Here is a 27669-nt window from a genome sequence, read left to right as displayed (position 1 = left end):
GGCTAAGGCATGCAGTTTGCATACAGTAGGAGGCTTGCACTTCGTTATCTACAGTTGCAGAGGCACTGCTTGGAGCTGGCTGGCCAACGCCAGAGTCAGGGTCTTAAACGTAGTATCTGGCAGTGCCATATTTTAGTGAAGTTCATGATAAAAAGAAAGGGCACTAGTAAGTGATTTCCATTGTTTTCATGCCATAGTAGATTTTTGGAAAGACTCAAACAAAATATGTTTTCTTTTTCCTCAAATGTTTTGTCGAGGTATGGCAGAAATACGAACGTGCAGAGATAAATTACTAGAACATGCTTTCTAAATTTGTGTGCATAGATATAGATACACATAGAAATATGTATTTGTGTACATGCACACATACATGCAAATATACAGATGCATGTGCTTGTGCAGATATATATTTGTATGTATGTCCATGCATATGCACAAGAAAATCATTTTCCCTAGCCTTTCTCTTGTTTAATAATAATACTGAAATACTGGTATTCAACAATCTAAATCCTCAAACGCACTGAAGAAAGGTAAATTTTAATAGTGTTAAATGAACCATTTAGCACAGAGGGCCTCTCACCTTCAGTGGCGCACTCTCAAAATGAAATCCGGTGTTCGGATACAATAATAAAAAGAAGAAAAACAATATTACCTGTTTAAAGAGAATATAAAAATCCAATTAAGTTCTGAATTTTAATTTGCTTGCAAGCATGGGTTTGTTGCTCTGTGAAAAGAATGAAAATGTAAATGACATTTCTTTGTGTTATCTACATAATCCAGAGGCTAGAATATCCTGTCAGGCTTATTTTGTCTAGCGATGATAAAACTAAACAGAGTTTTAACTGAATTTCTTGTAAATGGGCAAATAATCAAAAATGAACATCTTTATATTCTGATCTGTCATTAATTTATGTAGAAATGCTGTTACAAAGAGATTAGCTTTTACAAAAGAAAATGAATTTTGCTTGGCATCTGACAGCGGTGAAGGGGTGTGACACATGAAGTACCATGGGCATGAGGAAGCTAGAACGGTCACTGACTTGTGAACTGTGAATTGAAAAACAGGAAGCGAAGCTCTGAAATGAAGAGGCCAATATGCCACCCACCAGTCATTGATGCATAGACACCAGACAGTTGTGCCCAGGTATCGCTGCCATCCCCATCTGGTCCCTAAATGCAGTGGATCGGTGACACGTGTTTTCTAAGATGCATGTCGTTTATGAATTGGTAGCACATAATTAAGGGTGGTGGAATGAAAGGGCAGCAGGGTGGGAGTGCAGGAGAGAGCCAGTGTGTTTGGAGGCCGCACAAATGAATTTGCTTGGCTGTGGCAGCCGTGGCGGAGGCGACGCAGTGAATCCCTGTGCAGTAAGCTCTGCTCCCCTGTGCCACTTGCTATTCCTGCCTTTCCTTCTTTCCTCAGATTTATTTCGTTTGGACTCAACAATGTAGAAGGAAATCTGTACCTGGACTCTAAGTCAGCAATTAAGATCCCACCTACATAGGACATCACCCACAGGCTTTGCCTAATAACAGCGATGTCCTAGCCAAGGAAATGACAGCAAAACATACCAGGATGGCCCTGTGCCCACAGTGTGGCACTGCCTGGCCCTGGCACATCCTACGACAGGGCTCGTGTCAGGGAAGCACACCGCCGCTTCGGAGCTGAGTTTGCGTGGCATTGGGTATGACCAACCCAACGGGTAGCCTTACCACTTTGTTTTAAATATATTGCTAGGAAAAGATATCTGACCGAATTGGTAGTTAAGTAGCACCGAATATACCTCACCTGCGGCGAGGTAGGTATAACATCCAGGACTTCTTGTGCAAGACAAGTTATGCTTAACCAGTAACATTTTGTATGGTTCATAAAGATAACTTAAACTGGGCGAAAGGCACTGTCCAAACCCACATTATTTTAGCAGACCTTTGTGCCTGATGGTGTAATTAAGGCTTCCAATAGAGGAGTCTTCTGGGTATTGAGCAAGACTGGAAATTTGACCTGTTTGTTGCTGTGTGATTTTTTAAGTATCAGGCTCCACAATGGTAGGTGCCCAGTTTGAAGAGCATCCAGCCCTCCAGTGTCCAGGAAATCTACTCCTTACTTCTGAAATGGCTGGAGAGGCTGTTTACACACCCCCTCAAGTTCTGATACTAGATAGGGAAAAGATCATTAAACGCTTCATTTGACCTAGAATTGTATAGAAAACAAAATTGTAAAACTACCAGATCCATCTGTTGATAGGAAGGAGCATTATCTGTTTTTCTACTAATGAAAGCCATTGGCACTGCTCCTGGCCTTTAATCTGACTGCAGATTTTACCACCTCGTGACTGTTTGTTGTGTTGGTTTGGTACCACAGGGATGGGAGCGGCATCGTTTGAACCCAGATCCTTATGCGCTTGACAAAGTTACACGTCCTGTTTTGCATTTCTCTAGGTACAGAAAGTTGGCAAACTACAGTTTTGGCTGGAAGCAAAAACTAGTCTTGGTCTTTATTTTTCTGTATCCAGGATTATGTTTGTATTATTTATATTGTGACTACTGTGGTTCTACGGCATATCTCTTGTTCAAGCTCATGTTGCCTGTGAAGATGAAAAGAATGAATTACGATTATAGATATATGCTGAGATATAATATAGAGTATGTTTAACATGACAAAGCCAACACTGCATGATTTTAGCCTTGTATCGTTACATAGCCTCAAAACCAATCTCAGGGACTCATTTCATTTTCTCACAATTCATTTGTTATGCAAGCAGCATCACCTTCCACTGTTTTACATGAAAGCAACTGGCATCATTCAGCCCTATAATATTAACCTCCTTCATGCCTCTTCAAAGGTGGAGCAGTGTCTGTAGCAAGGCAGCCTCTGAAAATTAGCCATACATGTTTATAAACATCCTCTAAATCTGTTCTCAAAGTCAGAAAAAACAAGTATCAAAATCGTTACAAAAGCTGTGGTGATGCAAATACCAATTTGCCCTAGTACTTCAGTGCTTTTGCTTCCTGCACACCCTCTCGTCCCTGAGAACAGTCAGAAACCACAGCTGCTTTGCAAGTATTGCCCTGTCATCTGTGCTGGTGGAATTTAAGGACCTGATTTTGGTCTTGTTTTAAAAGCCAAACGCTAAATTCAATCAGCAGAAGATTAAGCCGTGCCAGTTCTTTCCGATAATGATAAAAAGAAATTCGTAGCAGCTGAGTTATTTGGGTTTGAATATTGAATCCCAAAAGGATGATACCTGTTTTTTGTCACTTTTACGGAGACGGAATAAATGGTATTGAATAGCACCGTGATAGAATAGCGTTGGTTATTAAGATCCATTCTATTAAAACCACCTCAGTTTGCAAGAAGGTCTTGTTTCACTGCAGTGCGATGTGTCTGTGTACCCTGTGGCCTCTAAGCACTAACTCAAATACTGCACAGTAATGAGAATATCTGGAACGGTTTCGGAAGGGCTGTTTGCTGCACCCTGTCTCGCTTGCTTGTTTTACTACAAAGGCTCCAAGTCCCTCTGCACAGTTCATGACACAGTTTGTACAAATGGCATCTCACACTGAGCACTTGCTCTGCAATCTTAATGGTCCTTTCCAAGAAAGATAATAGTTCATTGAAATTGCGTTTAGTCTGCAAGCCCCCTGGAGCTATTACAAATGCAATTAATGTCTCCAGATCGGGACAGAAATGCAAAGGACTCTATGCTGTATTGACTTAATATATCGTAACGGCTCTGTCTGGGCCTAGGCTGGCTATTAGTCATCTGAGAGGTATGGCACATGCCACAGTTGCCCAGCGCAGCTTTCGGCATGACTTGAGAGGCGGGAGAGTAGCGGAGCAGCCTTGCTGCGTGCCTGCCGGACAAACGGGGACGAAGTCACCCCGCTAATGGTGGGTGGGAACTGCGGCTCTGTTTCCCTATAAGTCTTCGTTGACAAGTGGCTTCAAACACCACGGGGGAGCTCTGAAGGTAAGAAACATCCCCTGGGAATCGTCGACTGGGTTCGTTTGCTGGTCCTGGCTTGCCCGTTGCTTGCTGCCACCCCACCCCATCCCTGCGTGCAGGAGCAGGGGCCTCCGGGGGCTTGTGCACGTACGTACGGGTGCCAGGCGGGAGGCAGAGGCCCCGGGGAAGGCAGAGCTAGCAGCGTCCCAGCCTTGCTGCTGCTACCAGCTCAGCCCGTGGTCCAGGAGCTCGCTATATCCGGGCGGGAGAGGGGTGCTTCTGGAGTCCTTCATCACGACCCACAGACCCTCGAGTCCTGCGGCTGAGGCGTATGTGACGCTGCTGATGCAGGAGCCGTTTCACCATCATGCTTATTGATTTATGCGGGCCAGGAAATGCAGGGCACTTCATGAATGGTGATTATTTGCAACTGTTGAAGCCTGATATCAATCATGTGTTTTCCTGATTTTGAACAATGAAAAATAAATAGCTAAGTAAATCTGTGTTTTGTCTTACAGGATCCCCCAAGCGCCTGGGGCAGTTTCAGGTCCAGTGGCTGAAGTTAAGCTAAATTAAGCACAGTTGAAATGCAGAATAGGCAAGGGACAGTTTCCCTCTTGGTGTCCTGGCAGGGCAACTGGCTGTGCGTGGGGGAAATCCTTTTAAATCTGTCAGAGAAAACATTGTCCATCATCTGTGTTACCCATTCTTTTAGGTTATCTATCCAGTCATTTAACACTGGAGTATCAGTGTCTCAGTATGTCCTCCCATTCCCGTTCAGAATCAAATCTGAAATATCAGCTTCTAAGTACTTCTGTTTTTTTAGTTCCTTTTTTTTTTTTTTTTTAGCGAAACTGGGGCTAAATTCATGTAAACTGCAATCTGTTCGTGGATAGTGCAAGAACAAGAAAATAAGAGAGCTTCATTGAATAAATCCGTTTGAACAAATGACTTATCTTTAATCACAGTGCTGCTTTTGATATGAAGATGTAGAAGTAACTGAAATATTGATACAGCTGCGCTTCAAAGCCGAATGAAGCAGTTTGAGATCTTTGGTGCTCTTCAGATTTGCACCATTTCAGGATCAAGTAGTATAAACACATACTTACGTGCAGAAAGAGTGTGATTACAAAGGAAATACATGCTTTTTTAGACCATTCAAATGTGTTTTCACTATAATTATGTCATTCTACCTACCTAGGTGGAACTTTTTGAATTTTTTTCATAAAACAATAAGGCCCCTCGATGCTAATGTAAGTATACCTAAAAATGTATTTGTAACGTTCAGCTTAACAATGTGCAGCTTCAACCCTAACATTAAGCTCACCTGTCTCAGAGCTCAGCTTGTACCTAGGTAAGTGCAAACCCACACAATTTTATCTTTTCTGAAGAACCTTCATTTTTCCTTTCCAAATACAGATTTAAAGGCAGGCTTCCCACTGAAATGGTGATCAGAAATGGATGCGTCAGCTGTTATCTCCAAACTTGCGTGCTTGTAATCACAACTGCTTATATGTGCCAGAAGAAGTTGGAATATTTACAGCTTTCCATTGCAGCCGGAAGGAAACAATTACAAGTGAAATACAAACATACAGTCACATACACAAATATACAGAAAAGCACAAATACGTACATAGGCATGCACATTCACACTCATCTATAGATAGGATGCCAACAGGAACAAGCAGAAGATGTGTTTGCCAGTAAAAAACATTACCACAGAAGCAGACTGTAAAAGCTTGTGGAAGCAGAGGACAAGGCAGGTGACACAAGCGCAGAAGCCGTGGTAGCAGGGGAAGGTGTGGGGCAGCTTTTCCGCTCCAGGACTTCTGTGTGAGGATTAACGCGTAAAGGTGAGCACCGTCAAACAGTTCTGGTGTTGGGCTAAGATGAAGCTGTATTTGCCCTGTATATATTGCGCTCTCTTTCACTGAGAAAGATAAAGCCAGGAGGAAGTTTTTGCGTGGATGGATAGACACCTCAGTGTTTGCCAAGTATAATGAGAACCAGCTAGTTAGGAACCCTCCTGTGTTTAGTTAGATCAAATCTGCAAGCAGGATGAATAGGTTTAAATGAGACCAAAATTTTGCCTTCTAAGGGCAAAACGTTGGCAACTGGAGGGAGGACGAGGGGCGAGTTCTAGGTTCTGAGACTCGCTGGCAGTGTGCTTTTTGCAGGTTCGCGTTTCCCCTTCGCCCTTTTTATTCCTGAAATTGCAGCTACTGTGTGCATCATCCAAAGGCCTGACCCCGCCTTATTCTCTCATGAATACACAATAAATACCTACTTTTCTTCTGGCAATGCAGATGGATAGTCTAAATTGTGTAGTTTTATTCCTATTAGGATTTTTTTTGTCTGTATGCTTCTTGGGAAATGAATGCTCAAAAGACCAACCTGTGTATCTCTAACTTATATGCAGTTCTAGCCTTCCAGTGGAAGGATTGAAATCACAAAGAAAATCACAAAGAAAAAGGCTCATTTGCTTTACCTTGAGGGATAGTTCTTTTTTCAACTAGGGACAATTTGAAAAGCACGAACCATAATGCCGGTATCTTAGTCACTCTCAAAAAGAAAATTAAGTCCTTCTCAGTAGGCAAATAAATGTCAATGCTATGTACGTTTGCATTTCTGCAGCTACTTTAGTGTTAATCGATATGTAGCTATATTGCTTATTATGAGGGTTGAAGCATTGAATAGCCAAGCCTAGACCAGATTTGGTCTAGTACCAAAGCAGTGATTTGCCACCTACCTAGTGGGGTGACCAGTACGCAACAGTAGTCATAGCTGGCACAGAGCTCTCTGGAGCATTGCCGTTCCACTGGTGGACTGAAAACAGTTCAGAATGGCACAGGCCGGGTTGCCAGCTGCTGTAGGAAATCACAGGTTTTGGCTTCTGTGCAGGTGTGCTAGTTTATCTCTACTGAAGTGCTGATTTACAAAGGGCTGCCTAATGAAACCAAGAACTGGCCTGGATAATATGAAACCGATATGTCGATGAGAAAAGAAGCTGCCATCCAGCCAAGAGGCTGCCGACCTTCTGATAAATGGATGCTTGTGTGAGTAGGATTTCACAATGGTAAATTAAAACCAATGTCTTTTTGGGTGTCACTGATAACTATCTTTATTACTTTTAAAAGTGACTGTGAGAGTTACATTGTGAGAAGGGTGCATAAAGGGTAAGGAGTCTATCGGAAGGACGTATTCCAGAAGACTTCATGCAGACCCACATGACCATTTAATGCAGAATCACACCATCCACTGGGACATAGGATTTTTTTCTTTCATTGACTGTCCTAATATGCATCAACCAAATGTTACTGTTGCTGCACTGTAAGGAGCACAGCAGGCAGTAGGTGTTGGGGCCACAGCCCCAGGAATCCTTTCCTCTAAAATGAGCTGATAATAGTAGTACTGGAATGACCCAAATGAAATTACAGATGCCAAAAATGGAACAGGAAGAGAGGGGCTGCTCTGGATAATCCCTCTTCCAACTTATTTACACTTAAGCAAATGGCTAGCTGTTATAGTGACTCTTTCCATGAGTGCATATGCATAGAAACACCTGCCGTAGACTTCCCCAACTGGCGCTCCTGGTACTGCTGCTGTAGGGGCAGGTCAGAGTGTACCTTGTATGTGTTCTGCTCCCGTAACAGTCCTTTCGTTTGCATGCTCTGTAACTGTTATCTGGTTGTTCAGTGCAATCTATATCTGTACTATCGGCTCTGTCTGCTTACAGCTCCTACAAGGCAATTCACTTGTTTATTCCTGCTTGTAGTGCTGGGAATGAGGACTAATTGCTATTAGAGGATCTTGTTACCCTTCGTATAGTGTATCAACTGGACATCCCAGACTCCATTACCTAGGGAAACTGCCTGCTGATGAACTAATCCTTTTACGTTAACAAGATGGCTTCATAATGACACTCCTACTGCAATTACAGGCTTGGTACATATAGAGTTGGGGTAGAAACATCAGTGGGCCATATGCTGAAGTCTGTGCTTAGGTAAACAAAAAGCTGAAGGACAGAGAGATGTATTTCTTGCAGGGCAGAGGAAGGCACAGGAGGGTAGCGGTGCCCTGTCGGCAAAGGAGTTTGCTCAGCTCTGGCTGGCCTCAGTGGAGAGCCTGTGTCCAGCAGCTGTTCAAGGCACTTCCACTTGGCTCTGCTCCTCCTCTGCTCGGGAGGAGGCTCTCGCTCCCCACTGACTCCAGATGAGGTTCCCACACTTACAGTAGCCATCCAATCTCTGCTCCAGCAACAGAGACTCTGTAGCCAGAAAATTATATCCCTGGAACCCTCCCTAAAACCTGCATAAGGAAGGCCCACTAGGTTTGTTTCTCTTGAAATGTGCTCTTCACCAGCAGACATGGTTTCCCTTTGGCTTACCAGATCCTCTTTAGCTTAGTGCGGAAAGCAGGTGTTTCTCTGTATTCCCAGTTTGTGAACTTAAAGAAATTCAAAAATAATTTATCATTTTATAAATAAGTTATACGAGCTGTCACCATAAATCTGTCACCATGCAGACAGGTGCAAACATGCGCGGTATGGAGAGAAAGGAGCTGACACTGAGATCAGAATAAAGGCCATCTAAAAGCAATTACATTTCCAGGTATTAGGCAAACACAATTATTTAAACTGCTAGTCAAAACAGTTGATAAAATAGATAATTAAAAAAGATTGACCTGAAAGCTGATTTTAAATTATCCTGTAGTGTGCACATAACTCAAATAATTGCTCTCTCATGACCCAGCCTCCATTAAAAGGAAATTTCATCTAAGAAAAAAAAAATCATATATTCAGCACAGGGTGATTAAAATAAATACATATTCTCTCAAATGCTGAAAATGATGTGAGGAACTGTATTAAAAAGTGGGAATGAATTAGCCCTGCATTGCAAACTGTAGTGTGGTCTGTCATTTTAATAAATCACACTCAAGAAGCATTGAAATAGAAAGTATGACAATGCATTAAATCTACATCAGCCTCAGAGCACAAAACTGTTTGATGACCTATGGTATGTAGATATATAGAAATTAAGCTGGAAAAAAGAATGAAGAAGATAATGTGGTTGCTGAGATAACTGGAAAGTTTGTTTTTGTTATTCGGATTACAGTGGCTCCTAAATGACATTGGGGGTCCTATTGTGCCATGAGCACATAGCTCAGGAGCTGGCAGCTGCTGTGGAGAGATTACATTTACACCAGACCAGGCATAAAAAAGGCGAAGACAAGAGGACGGAGAATCTGCACAGGCAGATTAGAGGCTAGATTCCAAAATATATTTAGGGCATCTCAACAAGGGAGATGGAAACCTTGGAGGAGTTTCAGGTGCCTTCTGTGACTTTCACAGGTCACACGTGAGTCTGATACGACGGAGAAAACTGAATGCGAGTCCCGAGGCCGCATTGGGGTCCATAGCACTGAGAAGGCTGGGTGGCCATGCAGCCACCTGCCAACGAGTTGGACGAAGTCTGGTGTTGAGATTAATTCTTGGAGAAGAAAAGTAGCTCTTTGGCGCATATGGCAGTTAGCACCCCTTTCTGCTTCTGTGGCACTGTGACCTGCAAGTGGCTCACAAATGCAATTTTTTTTATCCCGCAATCTCATAAAAGATGAAAATACCATGGTGCCCCTGTTGTGAGATGTTGCTTCTGACTTAGTTTTTAATGGGCAGATGTTCAGCTGGAGTAGAGTTAACTTTTGAGATAGGGAAACAATGGCAGTTTATACCTGGTTCTGTTACCCCAATCTTCTGAGTAATGGCTGATGCTTTTAGTACCTATGGTTAAATAAGTGTATGGGCAATAACGCCAAAAAATAAAAAAGAAGTAAGTTTTGACCTATGGCTATCCACACATGAGGAAATCAGTGAGACTTTTTGATGAGACTGATAGCACCAAAGGACTTTTTTTTGAAGAAAATCTTGTAAGACTCCAACTTTCATAACATGTAGCTCTGTCGGTCTCATTCCAGAAACATGAGAGCATGCACTTCACTTTAAAGTGCTCTCCTGCACATGTAGTACTTCTCTGAATCTGTCACTTCTCAGGAGACTCTTTCTTAGGCAGTCTGCATTTTAAATTAGGCAGTTATGACAGTTTCCACAGCAAAGAGTGACAAATTAGTGGAAGCAGCAGATATAGAAACTTGGTTACGCTAACAGCTAAACAGCAGTAACCAAGGTTCCTGGGCAAAAACTAAACGGTTCAGGTTTTTACAGTGATGAGCCAGTAAAAAAAAAAACCCTCATGTAAGTCTAGAGCAGCTCACTAGCTTTGGTACCTGCAGTAATGAGTTACAAAATGGAACAGGCAGAAGTCATTAATCCTGGATTTATTGACAACTTTGAAAGCCCAGAGTAGTCCGTGATTCAACAGGCCTTGGTTAGAAATTCAGCTGAGAGTGCAATCTGCTATTGCATCTATCATACCCTGATGCCCTTTGCAGTTATGGATATGGTGTTTTCCTCACAATGTCTTTGAGGCAGAGTGACAGTAGTCCTGTTTTTGCAGCATGGATGTTGAGGGCTGGAGGCCCTTGGGGTGACTGCTAAGGTAGCGGTGGCGAAGTACGGCATGAAGCTGAGTTTTCATTCTTTGCCAGCATGTGCTTTTTTTCCACTTTGCAGGAAACTAGAGTTGCATACTGACCGCTGCCAATTTGGTATTGCAGGGTTTTCATGTGAGGCCAGTCGCAGGATGGGCCTTACTTGAGATGCAGCAGAATGGAGTTGTTAGGAAAGAGATATTCTACTGATCTGCTTTCGGAGCCCAATTTTCACATCTGAGTCTTATGAAAGGAGATCAAAGCCCCTCATTAGGGACTGAATCCAATGTTTAATATACTTAATGCCCATTTTATATACTCACAGGATAGCCTGGTTTCCACATTAAGCAACATCCAAGAGAGGCCTTGGATACGCCTTTTGACACATACTGAAGGGACAGAAGGAATATTTTTTAAGTCCTCATTGTCTATGCTGTTGCATGATAGTGTAGCACGACTGACTGTTGTTTAGTCAACATGTCAAGAGGGGAACTCAGTCTCCTGTGGTTTACACGAGGGGATACCAGGTATCCTTGTTGCTGCATCTGTCTCAAAACTAGCCTGTGATATCGTGCACTCTCATCTCTGAAACATCCTAGACTTGGAGAATGTCAAAAATTAGGATATGAGCATAGACTGTAAGTTGTACGGGACCTGATTGACCTACCAATCTCTATGATTCAGCTACTGGAAAGAGACACGTACTTCCCCCTGGGGCTTTACCTTGAGTGAGATGAAAAAGAAACCACTTTGTCCCTCCTCTCTAAAAGGTTCAAACTTTATTTTGACTAGGGATGTTAAAAATAAATAAATAAATGACTTAACCTGAATAACTTGAGCGATCGATCCCCTTGTGATTTAAGGGGGAAGACGTTTGAAACATGGAAAGTTACACCCTTGTTCAAAAGAGAGAGGACCTAATTAATTATTTAGAGCAGCCAAAAATTCATCAACATTTTAGCTGAGATTTATTTCTCTATGATTGTGCAGGCACCACAATGTGCAGAAATGGAAGCTGTATCTACGTTAAATGAAACTCTTGAGTTTTCCCCTCCCACCTTACCAGTGCTGGCTTGTGGGAACGGCACATCCTTTCCTGCCATCTACCCTTTCTCAAGCACCTACAGAAAAATCACCTTTGACTGTTAGTGATGCATTTTATTAGGGTGGGCTTAAATAAAGTACAAAAGTAACATAGGCCAATAAATGGTGTATGACATTTGAACTACTGCTGGGGGTGTGAGGCTGCCCGTAGCAGCCTGGAGCTGTAGCTTTGCCGGACTCTAACCACTTCCCTGGTCAGCAGTTCACAGTACAGGGCTGCTTTGCCCTCGCTCCCTCGTCCTCGAACCCCCAGGGTTTGTTTTGGCAATGAACCTGGGCCGGGCTGAGGTTGTGGAAGGGAAGGGCAAGAGCAAGCACCATTTTCTTGTCCTTGCAGGAAGGCAGAGCCCGTACTCCTTCTCCTTATATCCCGAGTGGGAGAGTGGGAGTGTAACCATTCTCCTTGAAGGTAGGCAGAGGATTTTACAGGTCCAGGAAGGGATCAAGAGTTTGGGATCGTTCCTTCTCTTTCTTTCCTGTCTTCTGGGATAGGTGCTGCGGTGAAAGGCCTCTTTTTTTCCCCTCTATTTCTCTTCAAAGTTGAAAAAAGGAGAGGTTGGGTCTGCATTATTTGTTTTCTTCAGTTGGCCCTAGCTGCACGGACATGAGACGTCAAGGCTCTGCCGCACACAGGCTATTTAATGCTCTGCAGGGCCTGACGTTTCCATGGGCAGAGGAGAGCAGGGCTGCGTAACTGGACTTGCAGCAAGGCCTCCTGCTGTCGCCAGTGAACGGCACATCCCCACCGACCCTCGTTCTGCTCGCCCTTAAATACCCAGTGCTGCAAACTGGGAGCTATTTTTAAGCATTTTAGTTCAGATCTCACCCGTTTTGTGCATACCACCTCAGAACTAGATCTGGACCGTTGCCCTTTTCTTTGAAGTCCACGGCATTTGTGATTTTCTTTGATCACTGCTGTGAAAATGACTGAAATGATGTTCTCATAGGCTTGCATGTGCACACAGATAAGCTCTGGCATAAACGCTGTAAAAACTTCAGTTAAGGTAAAAACTTCTGAACTTACCTTGACTTGGCTAGGATTAAAGTAACATGATTAAATAGGACAAAATGATGTTCTCACTATCTCGAGAGGCTAATAAGGAGGGAGAAATATTACTCTACTACTTCTATCAGTATACTCAAATACACTCACTGTATCAAATGCCTGTGAAAGAGATTTGCCAGTGAGCTTAGTAAGCATGCAGGAATCTATAAAGGAAAGACAGTACTGTATTAAGGCACTGACTTCTTTGACCAGGTTTCCAGTGGTGACCCAGGTATCTAATGTCTCAAAAGGGCTAAAAAGCCTCCCCGCCCCCAGCCCCTGCAAATGAATCCATCCTTTTACCACCTTTTACCAACTTCTCTGAGCAGCAAGATCACAAAACAAGTGGGAACTGTGTGTCCTGGAGAAGTCCTGGGTTTGCTGCGGTCTCCCTGATTTCTGGAGCTTACCAGGCCCCCCTCCGTGCACCAAGCTGAAAGAGAGGAAGTAAAAACAACTCCCTGCTGCTTGCTCCTGTGTGAGTTCAGCTGATTTCTTAGTCTATGTAGGCTCACTATAAAGACTTATTTCGGAAAGAGCTCTTAAGAGTCATTGCACATATTCAGGCAAAAGCAATTCAAAGCTCAGTGGCCATCAAACAGGGGAACAATGCTAAGAATAATGAGGAAAGTACCGAAGAACGACATAAAGATGATTCTTATGCTGATTATATCAATCCTTGGTGTACCAAATCTCAAATACTGCTTGTCTTGATCATCTTCTCTGCAAAAGGCTAAAACAGAATAAGAAGGGCTGGAGAGCAGGACAGCAAGGGGGGCTGGAAGCACAGAAGGCTTTCTGTATGAGGCACGATTAGTCAGTGTAGTACCCTTTGGCTTTGGGAAGAGAAGCTGGGGATATCCTACTGGGCTGTAAAATCATCAGTGATGAGGACAAAAATGAACAGGGAACCATGCATCATTTCTTGCAATTCATTAATTATTATTTTTTTTAATAGTGAAAGGGAGCAAGCTTTTTGGTAAAGAGCTGAAGTAAACCCCCAAAATCAAGGTGAATATTTTAATACTTTGTAAATGGCAACTAGGGAAAGGAACTGTACAAGTCTTGCGTTTTCAGTTGAAATATTACTGTGTATTTTGTTTCATTTGGCTCAGCTTGTGATATAATGGAGCATAACTGATGTAACTTGGCTTGATGTGTCTCCTTGTTACATATAGTGGAATAATATCTGCAGAAACATTTGAAATTGCACATTTTTTCAGACATCTATTTTAAGGATCAGTAACTTCAAACAAGCAGAGCACTTAGGCATATTTTAAAGGCTTATTTCCTGCAATCATGCATAGGTCATGGTTTAATCCTCATCAGAAAGCATACACTTCGGGATCCTGATTACAGGAGGGGGCAGTGAAGAAAGGACATAGAGAGAAAAGGAAAAGTATCTGAGTTTTCAGAAAGCGCCCAGAGCCTTGCACCCAACTAGTAGATCTCTGATGTTAATTTAGAAGAGAGCTGATTAAATTTTTAAATATCTGAAGGAGACACCCCAAGATGCAAGACAAAAATTGACTCTTCAGAATATCTGTTACGTTCATTTATGTCACTGCTGTCCCCTGCGTGCCCTGAAGGACTGACTTTGTAGGAACCAGCTGCCCAAGCAGGGAGCAGGCAGCCTAATGGGAGAGGAGCAGCTACACCAGCTAATGCTTACTCTACGGCTTACTGAATATTTCTGCTCACTGAATTGATTAGTACTTCGTAATAAGGCTTTTAGTGGAAAGGAAGGCCTTCGAATTATTTTTGAGTGCACAGGAGTAGGCCACACTTACACCAAGCAGAGATGGGGTGGCTTTGCACAGCTTCTCTCAGCTGAGCCGGGTTGGCGAAAGGATCCTCATGTTTTACTTGACAGAGAAGAAACGAGGACAGCTTTCTTCAGCAGATGGGAACTGGGTTCTGGCCCGCTTTGACTAAGTTAAGGAAATAATTACCTGTGAATAAATTACTCAGGAACTAAAATGCTAAATATATTTATTAATAGATACCATATGCTTTTTGAAACTTACTAACAGAAGGCTCTTAAAAGTACACAGCTATATTCAAGAGTGTCACACATTTTCTACACACGCTGTATACACTCACCACTAAATGGACGGAATACTGATTTAGTGGATATTTTGAAAACCTACGGCCATCCCTTCAAATTCTGTGAATAGATAGTGGAAGCCTGTTTATTCATCCTCAGTCAAATATAAAGAACTAAATTATTAGCAATCTCTATATTTGATGCTCCATTTGATCATAAGAATTTTTCATATTTTAAAAAATGAGGAAAGGTAGAGGAGTAAATTTCCTATACTGCCTGATTTCCTTTATTTACATGTATCATTGAAATGCCAGTACTGTGAGATATGAGAATTTCAGAAAGATATTCTATTATTAAGAATTATTGGTGTTCTTGTTGCTATTAAGAATTCTTCCAAATGTCCTGAGACAGATGCTCCAGGTCATTACTGTAAGTGCTCCCCACTGTCTTTATACGATGCTGTCTGAAGGTTTTGGCAGCTGATGGGGCTGGCAGAAGCCTTCAGGCCGCTCTCATTTGTGCGAACAGAATGACCTTGTGCTGACGGGGCAAATCTGAAGGAAGCGCCACCCATGCCAGCTATTGCCTTTGTCCTCCCTTTGTTACCCTTTTTACTGCAGTCGTTGTCCAGTATTTCCCCAGAGTTTACTCCAGGAATTGTGTTATAGCTGTCCTCAATGTCCACTTTTTCACTTGCTGCCTGCTAATGACCGGAGCAAGACACGGGGCATTCGGCCATGCAGGCTGAGGCTCTGGCTAATTGGCTCTGGTTCGGATATATGAAGTGTGGCAAGCGGATGCAGGATTTTAAGGTCTATTTAATCAGCTTGGTAATTTGAAATTTGATTTGAGCTTGAGTCATTTATGTACAAGAGAGAATTCAGCTTCAGGAGGGCTTCTGCACCCTGCGTGTACCAATTACTGGAGAGAGACATTGGTTTTATGTACCTTTCTGGATGTGCTGGCGTACAGTTATGTATACCCTGCTTTGGCCACTCCGCCAGCGCTCTCCAAGCAGGCTAGGTTTAATCCATGGTACAGGCGTTCACAACTCGCACATGCTGCCTTGACTACAGCCCAGCCATTCCTGCAGCGAATCCTGCAGGAGATGCTGGAGGGCTTTTCTCTCAGAGCATCCTGGTCTGGTTTGCACAACTTAGCGCAAGAGGCTGTACAGGAGCCCAGATGCTGTTTGGGTGCTGCAGGTCTCTGAACTCGAACGTGGAACAGGTCCAAGTGCAGTGACTGAGCCGTGGCTCTCCGGGCAGGTGATAATTGTCAGTGGTGTTTTCACACTTTGCTAGTGGAGCGAAAGCCGAAAAGGCCAATCTGTACATTTTAGAAAACTTATTTGTAGGTTCCAAATTCAAATATTTTGATCTTTAAGCTTAAATTTAGTCTCACCACTGTGAAAAGCAGTCCTTGTTTCTCTCTACCTGTTACACCCAGAAGCACTTCTGTAGATGAAAACCAAGGCTTTCCATCCTGCAGCCTCCCACAGACATATGCATGCACATTATGTCCCATGTTTAATTGCCTTTCAAGACTGTCTTATCTTGGCACGAACTTGTCATTGGTTTATCTCTGCTCAGGATAAATGCATACCTAATCTTATTACTGGATACACTCAGAGCAGCAATCTCATTAATAGCAACCCTTAAGGGATTTTTATCCATGGATCAATTTCAGAATTGGAACACAGCTACATAATATATAAATACATCCCTTCAATGGCACAGCCATCCTCATGCTGCTCTCATGCTGTTCAGTCTTGCACATCTCTTAAAAAATAAAAATCCAGAGGGGGGGAAAAAAAGTTTTTAAACCAGAGATCTTTCTTGGAAGCTTTTTAGGTTTTCAGATCACACCACAGGCTTACAAGCTTGATTTGTCAGGTTCATGATTGTTACTGGATATGTGAGTTCTATCATTTTTTAGCTCTGATAGTCACTAAGAATAGTTTTCCTTGGCAATGCATAGGGTTCTGTGTGCTCTTTCTTGTTGCGTATAAAATTCCGTAATGGGAAAAACTTAGCTTGTTAGCTGCATATCATTTTCAAAACCAGCAGCAGTTACATAGCTTTCAAGAAGTAAATTATGTTCATTTATTCAGTGACTGCAAAATGCCCTGTAAGGGTGTAATAGCTTAAAGGCTTCCTAATCAACTTTGCCTCATCATTAAATAATTATGCTTAGTGTATCTGAAGTACACTTGTGTCACATCTCATATATAGGATAGCTAGTGAATATGAGTCATTACTGAGACTGAGTGAACCATTCATAATTAAACCTGAACCAGGCAAAAACTGCCTGGTTTGGGTTATGTGAACCTTTCCGCGAGCCTGGGCTAAGTTTCCAAGTCAATTATATCCAAACCCCAGCAAAAGAAAATACATATTTACTGCAGAGACCCGAGCTGCAGCAAACGTTACTCAGTTTAGTGGATTTTTTTTTTTTTCCCTGGGAAAGTCGGGATCATTAGAGCGCAAATCAAAAGGCATCGATTTATCATCTCCCTCCCCCACAATAGGAGCAAAGCGAAGATGAGCACTACTGAGGTTCTTGGCTAGTATGTACATGAGAATGAAGTGAGCTAGTATTTCAGTATTTCACCAAGGCTTAATTATTTGTAGCTGCAGGCCATGCGATTGTGCACAGGATTTTTCATGATAACAGCTACTGTGCATTGCTCGCCAGTTAGTCAAAATGTGAGAGAAGCTACCCTTATATTTCAAAAGGTGAACAGCAGTATCAGTGATCAAGCTGCTGAATTCAGAAGTAGCCAAAAGTGTGCAGTCACTGTGTTTGATTACCAACAGAGCCCAAAATCAAATATCCTCATCAATGGCCCGTAGTCATCTTAGCCAAGGTTGCCAACAGGTAGTCTTCTGTCTCTGCTAGTGCCCTGGGGACTAGGCTGGACTGAAAACAAGAGACATTCCTATGTGTGCACTCTCCTTGCAGGTAAAATGGGATTTGGCTGTTGCACTGGCGTAGGGTAGGCTATGTTGTGCTGACGCAAGACAACTTAAATTCGGAGCCAGGCGGCCAGCAGGAGGGTCGAGGTGGAACAGCAGCACCTCTACTAGTGTCGGGTGGGAAGTCCAGACTGTGTCAGCTCAACGGTAGCTGTTCAGGCCAGTCTGCGTCGCTGGCGAGCTGTTCTGCAGGGCTGTAAGCACTGCTACCAACGTGGGAGGTGGGGGGGGTGTGTGTGTGGGGGGGGAGAATAGGAAAATAAAATGGCCTCGTATTAGTAATAAGATTCCCATTTGGGATCATGGCGGCAAATCCCTGTTGGAACTTCGTCCTTAGGCACATGATGAGCTCTCTGTTGCTTGCGGACTTTAAATCAAGATACAACAAAACACAAGCTTCATTTCAACTAGAAGCTAGGAGCCTGGTGCAGGAATTGGCAGGGGGAGCTCCACAGTTTATAGTCTACCGAAATGCACATTCGATGATACTAGTGGGACTTTTCTGGCCTCAAATTCCAGTATCATTAAAGGTGTGAGGTGATTCAGAGTAGGAGTTGCAGCTGAGTTAATTCAGACCTGCAAGGCAACGAAGGCAAGATACCTGGCACAGAGCGGTACCCTGCCACTTCCTTGCTGGAGGAACTGATAAATAAATATTTTGATCAATCCTAGCAATTATTTTTATTCTCACACTTGCTGCAGAAGACTGAAGCATGCAGGCAAGTGGGGAAAGCTGGGAGAGCAACTGATAGGAGGAGTCTTTAGAGCATGCCAGTCAATTGCTTCATTTTTATTTCATTAAGCATGGAATTATATTTCTATTCTTATTAGATAACTTTGTGATCTATATTAGATCATAAGCCCAGGCTGAATTAAAATAATTACTAATTATTACTTTATTTTGAGTTTTGTCAATTTTTAATGAAATTATGCTCCTGCATTCAAAGCACTGGTGAAGGTATATTATTTTAATTTGTAAATATAGCACTCCTGTGTAACTGAGAGAAAGGGAGTGGGTATTATTTAGTGCAAACACAGTATAATACAGTAAGACACCTTTGCTACAGAAAGAGGACCATCACCTACACTCCGTTTTCCAAACTGGACAAGAGAAAATATCCTGGCTGTCGATATGAAAAAAAGAATCAGAGCTGAATGGTAGGGCCCATTTGGACACAAGCCTAAGGAACATATCCACGGGCTGACCATAATCTAAATAAGGACACTGGAATTTTCTTCCCTTTTTCTTTTTTTCCATCTCAGATCTGTCAGGACTATGGCTCCTTATTAAACTTTACTAGCTGATCCTGTGATATTTTGCGGCACAAACAAGAAAAGCTACTTGGACTTCAAAAGGACATATTCACACGGTGTCAGAGCTGCAGGATATTTCCTGAGGTGCTGCAGACATTGCCAGCTTACATAAATAAAGCCCAAATCTTCAAGCCAGTGCTGTGGCACATGGAAAGTTCTTCAATTCACCTTTGTTGCTTTCCAGTTCCCACGCTTATTCCGCTACTGATTAAGGATCTTCAGCACTTTAAAACAAAGCTTTTCACCTTTAGATACTTTTTCGATCCGTGTGAGAAGAACAGGTTCCTCCCTGGTATTTATCTTTCAATGTGCTCTCTGGCACCACCCCGACAAAAAATATTTTGAAACACGTTCCTTTTCATCTCTGAGCTTTGTGAATCCCAGGCAACCATTTTTTTTATCCTGTTTTTTTTGGCTTCTCCTTTTGTACTTTCTTCTCTGCCATGCACAGCTGACCACATGGTTTCATTCAGTGAAATAGCAGATTGTGAAATTAGACAAATACTTTTGACTTTGCCCCTGGCTTTCATGGTTGCTGTACCTCTGAAGACTCCATTCACCTCTAATTACATATCCGTCAAAATCACGCAGAGAAGCAACAGTGTAAGTCATTAGCCCTCCTAAATGAGCGTGCAGCTGAGTAGGTAACAGAGGGATTAACACTTGACAGTAGAAGCGGTGCATGCTGAAGGAGAGGGTCACCGGGTGACTGCCTATTACACAGAAATAATTGCCATCAAATGCTGAGAGGAACTGGTGTCTCCAGGCTGTGTTTACTGCACAGAAATGCATTTTCTTGCAACTCTTACTGCTCTGCTTAATCTGCCTTTGCACAAAACAGGGAGGAGGCCCACGTTTGGGCAGGGGACGGTGGAGAGTTGCGAGCGCAGGCGGCAGGAACTGGCTTGGGAGACCATCGGGGCAGTGGGAAATGGGTTGTGCAAGCAAAGGCACTTGGAAGCCCAAGGAGGGGAATCTTCCTGTTGACCAGAAGGCTTTTGTCACTAAACAAAACAACACTTTTCGAGTGTTAAAAATGCTACTTTATTTAATCCTCCGTTCCCATAGGATGGTATGAGGCTTTATGCAAAGTTTTTTTTTTTTTTGAGCTATTAAATAAAGAAATTATAAAGACATAATACAACTATCTGTCCCTCCCCCTACAACAGCCTGTGATTATTTGAAAGCACTTTATGGTTGAGGACAATACCCACGCTACAATGATCCTTTTGTAGATTAAGCTGTCTCTGGACAGAGTCCTCTCTAGACAATATTGCAGTCATTGCAGCTGTGACGATTCAAAGAGGCTAAGATTTGTTTCCTTGTCTTGAAGGAGGCAAGGAAAAAGTATGGGTTAAAAAAATGACTTGGGAAAAGTCAGCATGCATTTTGAGCCGAACCGAAAGGGGCTTCAGAACAGGATTGAACTTCTCTTTTGTGCCGCACCTTGATCTGGCTGCAATGCAAAACTTTTGTACTCCGATTCACAGCAGAAACGCTTCCTGGCCAAGAGCCTTCGGTGGATTTCTAGGCGAGCAGGGTTTGGGGCTGGCTCTTGTTTGTTTGCGTGAACCTTGCCAGCATTATCCTATTTAGGAAAAAAGGTGCCATTTCCTATCAAGTTAGCTCAGTCAAAGTAATTTAACTGGACTATGCATAGATACACTTTGACATCTTTAGTCCAATTTAAAGACAGTGGCTTTTAGTGCAGGCATTTTGGCTATAAAGTCAGCCACTGAGATGAAAAATATCATGTTGAGACATAACTAAGGATGAGAAAAAACTCAATAGCACTGGGGTGGTATTGTATGAAATGAAAAGGATGTTTACATCCAAACATCACATGCACAGTTGAGCATGAACTCACATTAGATCAAGTTGAGCTTCTAACATATATTTATTAGATATAGGTGGAAACAACTATTTTTCAGTAGTGGAGTATTAGCAACACAAAGGTTTTCATCTGGTGAAATATATGGCCTCTAAAAACCTTCTGAACATGGATAATATTGCCAAAGTGGTGTTGAACAACGATATCTGAGCAGAGGTGATACGTAGTCTGCTCTATTATTATTAATCTCTTTTTTGGCCTTATTTCTCTCTCTCTTTAGTGGCGTGTCAGCTTTCCCATGACATGCCCTGTAGAGATTTGTAATGAGTGAAGCTGAAAACATGAATCCACGTTTTCCCTACTGACATTTTAATATTTCACTCTGGTGCATCAGCAGAACAGATCAGGTGATCTGTGATGCCTCTGAGCCAAGGTCGATAAGCCGTAGGTCGATAATACACAGCCGCAGCCTGCTCGAGGCACGTGGCCACTGGCCCAGGTAAACGTCCGTGTTACACAGGCAGGAGCTCTTCCCACCGAGTGCAGCGGCAGTATTCATGCACGCTAGGAATACTCATGAGTAAAGGCTGGAGAAAAGGCCACAGAAGAAGTGATTATGGGAATAAAGGGAATAAATACGTGCATGATCCAATGTGCACGCCACAGACTGTCTTCCAGTCACTGTGGAATACTGCTTCCTCTTGTCTGATTAAGTGACAGCTGGTTAGTGTATTTGCCTGATTATTTGGTTCTCTGCATCACTCTGAGCAATGTAATCTCTCTAATTGGTACACAGAACTTCTTCCAGTATGGTTAAAACAAAGCAAATTAGGTATCTAGATTCTTCATGATCGTTTTTGCTATCAGCTTCAGAAAAACATGAAAAAGGAGTCTAATTCTGTGTTTATTCATTCACAGAGTTACCTTTTTTTTCAGGCTGAGAAACAGTATTTAGCTCTACATGCGAAGAAAATAAAATGTCCTAATTAATTTTCTGCATCACTGAAATGGAGCTTCAGTGAAACGGGGAAGGCAGACAGCTCGTGTCAAGGAGAGTGATCCTAGAACTCAGCCTCCAGCACTATTTTGGAAGCAAAAGGTAAGAAGAGACTGTAGTGAGATGAAAATGCTGATTGTAAGGGGTTTCTGGATGAGATAAGCAAATTGGTTTGTAATTGCAAAGAAGTCTGAAGTTCTCTTGCTGTGTTCTTGCCCCTTCCTGAGTCCATTGTGCATTTTATTTCTGAACGCAGCCCTCACTCTATTTTTACGCTTAAGGCAATAGCAGTCTAGATGGAAAGAAACTCTTTTGGTTAAAACCCTAACAAGTGTGTGCTGAGAATAAGAGAGTGGTCTCTGCCTTCTTAAAGGCACAGATTTTCTATAATATAAGCAAACCTGACCTATCTGGTCCAGAGTGGTTTTTAAAGTGTGGCTAGGAAGCATCTCCTCAGGGATTTCTGTGTCCTTCAGAGCTGGACCCACAAATCCGTCATGTGACTGAAAAAGCTCTCAGTCACAAACGTGCTCCCAACTTGAAGACAGAGCAATAAGACAAACCTGCTAAAGGTAAAGCAAGCAGTTCATCTGCTATAGGTAGCTACATTAAAGGATAGATACTACTGGTACAATTGGCATTTCTTAATAGACTGTATTTGCAGTGTTAGACTTGCTTGTGCTATGACTGCTTTGAATTCCTTGTGAAGTTATTATCCCAGTCTCTCTCAACAATTTAGCAACATTGACTGAGCATCACAACATCCCATTTTTTGACTAAGTGAGCTTATGATACCCACTGCGTGGAAGAGGCATCCTGAAATACAATTAGTAAGAAAGGGACAGAAAAGGCTGAAGCATCCTCGGGTCCAGAAGAGCAATGGGCATTGTAAAAAGGTTAAGTAATATTTTGTTTTCATAAATAAAAACTAAAAGTGGTGAATTTGAAATAAAGAGCAGTGATAGTAGCCTTGTAATACCCAAGACGTCTGCAAAGAAGGTGCTTCTGAAATATTGTCCTGGTCACCAAAGGGAGGATAAGAGTGCCTGGCTCCACATGCAGCAAAGGTTTAAATTAAAGATTTGGAAAAGCTTCCTAATGAAGGATACTTAATCAGTGCACTTGGCAGCTAAGGGAAGCTGTAAAATGTAAGATACAAAGCACCAATTAGACTAACACCTGTCTGGAATGGGCACAGCAGGGTTCTGCCTCCATGCAGGGAAAATGGACTTAAAGCCACTGTCATCATGTGCTTCTATTTTTTATCACCCAGAACCCCACTCTGATCCTGAGACTTCATTATTGCTACACACTTAAGTGCTTAGAGTATATGCAGGTCCTCCAAGCTCAGCTGTGAGTGCTTTCAGTCTGTCTCACTTCTGCAACGCTGGCCCGTCTGGAAAAAAAGAATTGCAAACCTGAATTTTGTTAGGTCAAAGTCCTCTCATGGTGAAGTCATGAGGACTGAAATTAATTTCACTGTTCTGCGTACTGCATTCTTCCTAGGGAGAAGGTGTGTTCTTGGCTCTTGTCAGCCGATACCTTACTTGGGCTCAGTTACTAGACAGCTCTCTCCCGTAGCAATTTTTTGGAGGGATTTGAGGATGAGCATCCTGAGAGGAGGAGATAATTCCCTGCAGTCCTCAGTGAGGTGTACAAAGTTTTTCTGTTTCCAACAGACACTGTATTATCTTTAGGTGGCTCCCTGATCTGACTGCTTTAGGTTTCCTGTGCATTATATTGGAAGTGGGGGACATGTCATTCACAACTCTGGATTCCTCTCTGAAGACCAGGAGCCTACATGTCAAACTCAATACTGCTTCCTAGGCTTCGAAAAATCCTTGAATTTACTCTTAGTCATGAGTTGCAAGAATGATACCGAGCATTTTAAGTCAGCAGTATCCCCCAGATAAGATGATAAAGCAGCTGTGTTGGCTCTAGAGCAGTAGACAGCTTAACTTTAGGCTTCTGAGTATGATGAATTATTGTTTAAGGAGATGTATTCATAATTCTGTTCCTTCCAAGCAGGTGGTTGATATTTTGAGATCCCTGCTGCATCAGCACTATGTATATTTGGCATAGAAGCTGCATGAATATTATAAATTCTATATTTAATTGAGTCTCATATAGAAATCCTGTAAATCATAGTCAGCCCATCAAACAAAACAGGAAATTGATATAGTGAGGTATTCAATAGCATTACTTCTTTTTGACTCAAAGGTTAGACAAAATTTGGTTGTTTCAGTAAGAAGAAAAAATGATGATGGAATCCGGTGTTTTGATGGAGTTCTGTTTACCTGCAAATAACATATAGAAACCTAACTCCTAAAGCAGAAATCGAGTTACGTGATTAAAGTGTCTTTATGCTCAACAGCAAGCCTTTCTGAGCCAGCACTCAGCCGAAACAACGCCCTGATTAGCCTTTTAGCAAGACCACAATACCACTACTTGTTCAGGCTGTGTCCTAAGCTTTCCTGCTTCTTTATATCTTCCTTTAAGTATGTCTTCCTGTGGCTCTGTCTCACATGTATTTTGGCAGAAAAATCACAGTATCACTTGCTATGCAGTAGGTAATGAAACCCCTTCATTTGTGTTTGTGACTGTTAGGCTGTAACACGTGCTTGGGGGATGAGAGCTACTACTGTTTCCACTTCCTAGAGCTGCAAACAAACTTACCTAGCTGTCCCATTTTTCCTGAATGAAAGATAGGGCAGTAATTATATCCATAAAGACAGACCCTGAGGCTATGGCAAAGGAACTAAGTCACAAAAAATAGAAGAGTTCAAACGCTTGTGAGTCGTACCTGACAAATAAGGGTAAAGTATACAAGAAGTTTTAAATCTGGTTTAATCCTTATGTGGGTTTGGATGTGTACGTGATGAGAGCTGGTTTCTTCAGTCGTGTACTCTTTTGAGTTCTTGGTACCACTGGCTTACAGTGAAGCACTATTTACACCTATTTGATCTACTATAATTCTATTACATCAAATCAAACAAGAGGTAAGAGCGACTCTTATTGAATGAGAGCGGTTCATTACCTAGCTGTATGTGGCACATTGAATAAAGGGCATGGGGGTTGATTTTTGGCACCTCACCTGCTTTGACATCTTTTGCCTGCTGGAAATAGGCAGAGCAGCTAGTGGCAGAGAGTAGTTTGTGACAGTGAGCAACAGAAAGACCAGTGAACAACACCTGATGAATCTCATGCATGACTGCGTTTTCCTGGCAGGCTGTTTCAAGTGCTCCCTAGAATTATTTGATCTGGTCCTCTGAAAGCTATTCACACAGCTTCTCTTTACTGCTCGTATTGTGGAATTCATCACAGACTATTTTATCTTGGTGAGAGCTGAGCATACACATGCGTTTGAGTCCATGCATTGCATCTACAAATAGCCTGACTACTAGACAAGGTCTGCGGCCTTGCTTATCAGAGCAGAACGACTGGGTACTGGCCTTCTTGAGGGGCCAAGGTGACTCTGAAGCATCTCACCCCAGGCAATTGCAAGTCCCAGTATGCGACAGGCAAGATGTGCACTTGCTTGTAACAGGTCAAGGAAAGGTCCTGTTTGGGATTGTTTGCAGATATGTGTTGAAAGGGCTCTTCAATATGAGTAGATGGTGCAGATATGGCAAGAATCGTCCTTGTGATAATGCTTTAATGTGTCGGCTTTGGTGCATAATGCAATAACGACGGTAAAGAAAAGCAACTCGCGTTAGCACTTCCTATGCTGAGTGTAAGGGAAACAACAGAGCGAAGAGCGAGTGATCTTCACTCCACCTTTCTGGATAAATACTTGCCACTGCCCCCCGTTTTGTAGTCCACTGCAAATGAAAGCCAGTGACAAGTTGCAGTCATGTCTTAGAGAGATGTCCATTCAGATCTTGTTCAGCAGCAGCAGTGTACCTCACACCTAGAAAACCATAGAAGTTTCAGAAGGAAAAAAAGCAATTACGGAAGATCAAAGATAAGCCGGGCATATGAGAGTGCGAACAGGAGAATTTCTGAGCAAGGGCCCTGTCTGCTGCTGGTTTCTAGTATGCTCAGGGAAGCTGGAAATGGTGAGCACAGTCTAAAAAAATGAACACAGTTACACTAAGGAATCTATTATCTATTTTCCCCTCTATTTTGGCTTACCTATTGGAAATGATCCAAGACAAAACTCGGCCAACAGTTCACTGCAAAGGAGCGGGAATAGTGTCATATACACTAAGGCGTTCCCCACAAGTATGAATAATTGGAAATTAAATAATCGTGAGCGGTTCCCTTTGAACAGGCAGGCGTTCATGAACCTGGGATAGGTAAGCCTGAAGTGTATTGGAACGTCACCATGCCCAAATGTAATTTTCACATATTTCTATTTCACAAAGAAACAACATGTTGCCCAGTAGAAAAGGCCTTGAGTTTTACTGTAACAGAAATCAAGAAGTAACTGTGCTGCTGAAGTCATTGGTGCAAGCTAATGAGTTCTGAATATACTTTCTCATACTAAGCAGCACCTGCACAAGGTCTCCGATTGATTTCAGGGGAACTGTTTGTATAGCAAATTACTACTCTGTGCAAGTCTGTGAGCATCTGGGTCTCAGCTGAATAAGGCTACAAATCTGTTAGAATATCCAGAAGCTACAATGTGGCAATGTACTGTATTATCATGCACTGAATATAGGTCCTTGGAAAATTATTCACTAGAAATATGTATGAGAGCCATTTCCTCAGCAACAGCAAGTATCTCGGAAGCACTACAGATTAGGTGGCGATTCAGCTCTTGGGAGCTGAATCCATTTAACTTTGGATTTAGAAAGGCTAGTGCTAAAAGTTAGGCAGCAGCAGCTTTGTGTGTCACCAGATTATAATGTGGAGGCTATTTTGTAAGTAATCTGCCTTCTGAAAGTGCTGACTGTAAGACACTTTAGGCATATTGACATTTTGCCACAAGTATAGAAACCTTGGAGTCGACTCATATCATCAGATGACTTAACAACACATTCCACTTACATAAATGAAACAATCCCCTGTCCTCATAACAATTATGAGAAAACATCTTTTATGAGAAAATGTCTTAGTTATTATGCTACCCTGCAGCAAGGAGAGTGGTATTGATCTAGCCCTAAGTTTCATTTACAAGTCATATTTATATCATGACTCTTATTGAGAGCTTTTCTGGGGAACTAAATAAGAGGAGATGAAACGCGCTTGTCCATTAAGCAAACAACTACATCTCAGAGAAAAAACATCCTCTGAAGGAAAGTAAAATGTTCAAAATGTCTTAAAGACAAAGAAATACACACACACACACACACACACACACACCCCAGAATCTGCACCTCACTGGAGTAAGCTCTCTCAGAAAAGGGCTAATCCACACAATTTTGTATTACTGTGATATCGGGGGCTGAACCAAGGGGCAGGCTCTCTTGAAAAAAAAAAAAAAAAAAAGAGAGAGATCATGGGAGTTCATTCATTCATACTCCAAAAAGCTTTCTGTATTTTATGTGTGGGGAAGTGAATTGAGAGAGACTGAGATTTTTCCTGTGAATCACAGAGCCCTTGCTGGCGCTGAGAACTGAAACAAGATTTCTAGAGTCTCTGTTCAGTACCTCCATCCTTTCTTCAAAGGCTAGGTCGAACAGGGGATCCGCAATGGCAGTGTAGGCTCCTTACTGTTGCTTTGGTAACTCTTCCAGTTCTGGGAAGCATTTACTCTCCATCCTGCCTCCTTGAAGCTCAGAGCCCAGTGAAGTGGCAGTACAGGACACCCAGGGATGCGGGAGTCTGAATTCTCTTTTCAGCATCGCTCCTCCCTGCAGCCAATTCCATCGGTATCGGCAGGAAAGAACCAGTGCTAATCCTCCTGCAGGTAAGT

The 27669-nt window shown here is 42.5% G+C and overlaps 1 long non-coding RNA gene across 9 annotated transcripts in view; it reads left to right on the top strand.

The window, feature by feature from the left end:
• Positions 1–27669, top strand: part of LOC104153956 (uncharacterized) — a 346787-nt gene that overhangs the window by 288980 nt on the left and 30138 nt on the right. For 4 of the 9 annotated variants that reach the window (XR_011134668.1, XR_011134666.1, XR_011134667.1 and 1 more), the window contains 3 exons: positions 1424–5800; positions 21749–21911; positions 27491–27663. This is a non-coding gene — a long non-coding RNA (uncharacterized lncRNA). Of the gene's footprint in view, positions 1–1423; positions 5801–20945; positions 21645–21748; positions 21912–27490; positions 27664–27669 lie in introns of those variants that run through there. The other 5 variants (XR_011134670.1, XR_011134671.1, XR_011134672.1 and 2 more) reach the window with 3 other exon arrangements.

Source organism: Struthio camelus, chromosome 15 (assembly GCF_040807025.1).
Source record: "Struthio camelus isolate bStrCam1 chromosome 15, bStrCam1.hap1, whole genome shotgun sequence".
NCBI lineage: Eukaryota > Metazoa > Chordata > Aves > Struthioniformes > Struthionidae > Struthio > Struthio camelus.
This window is presented reverse-complemented; position numbering and strand designations above follow the sequence as displayed.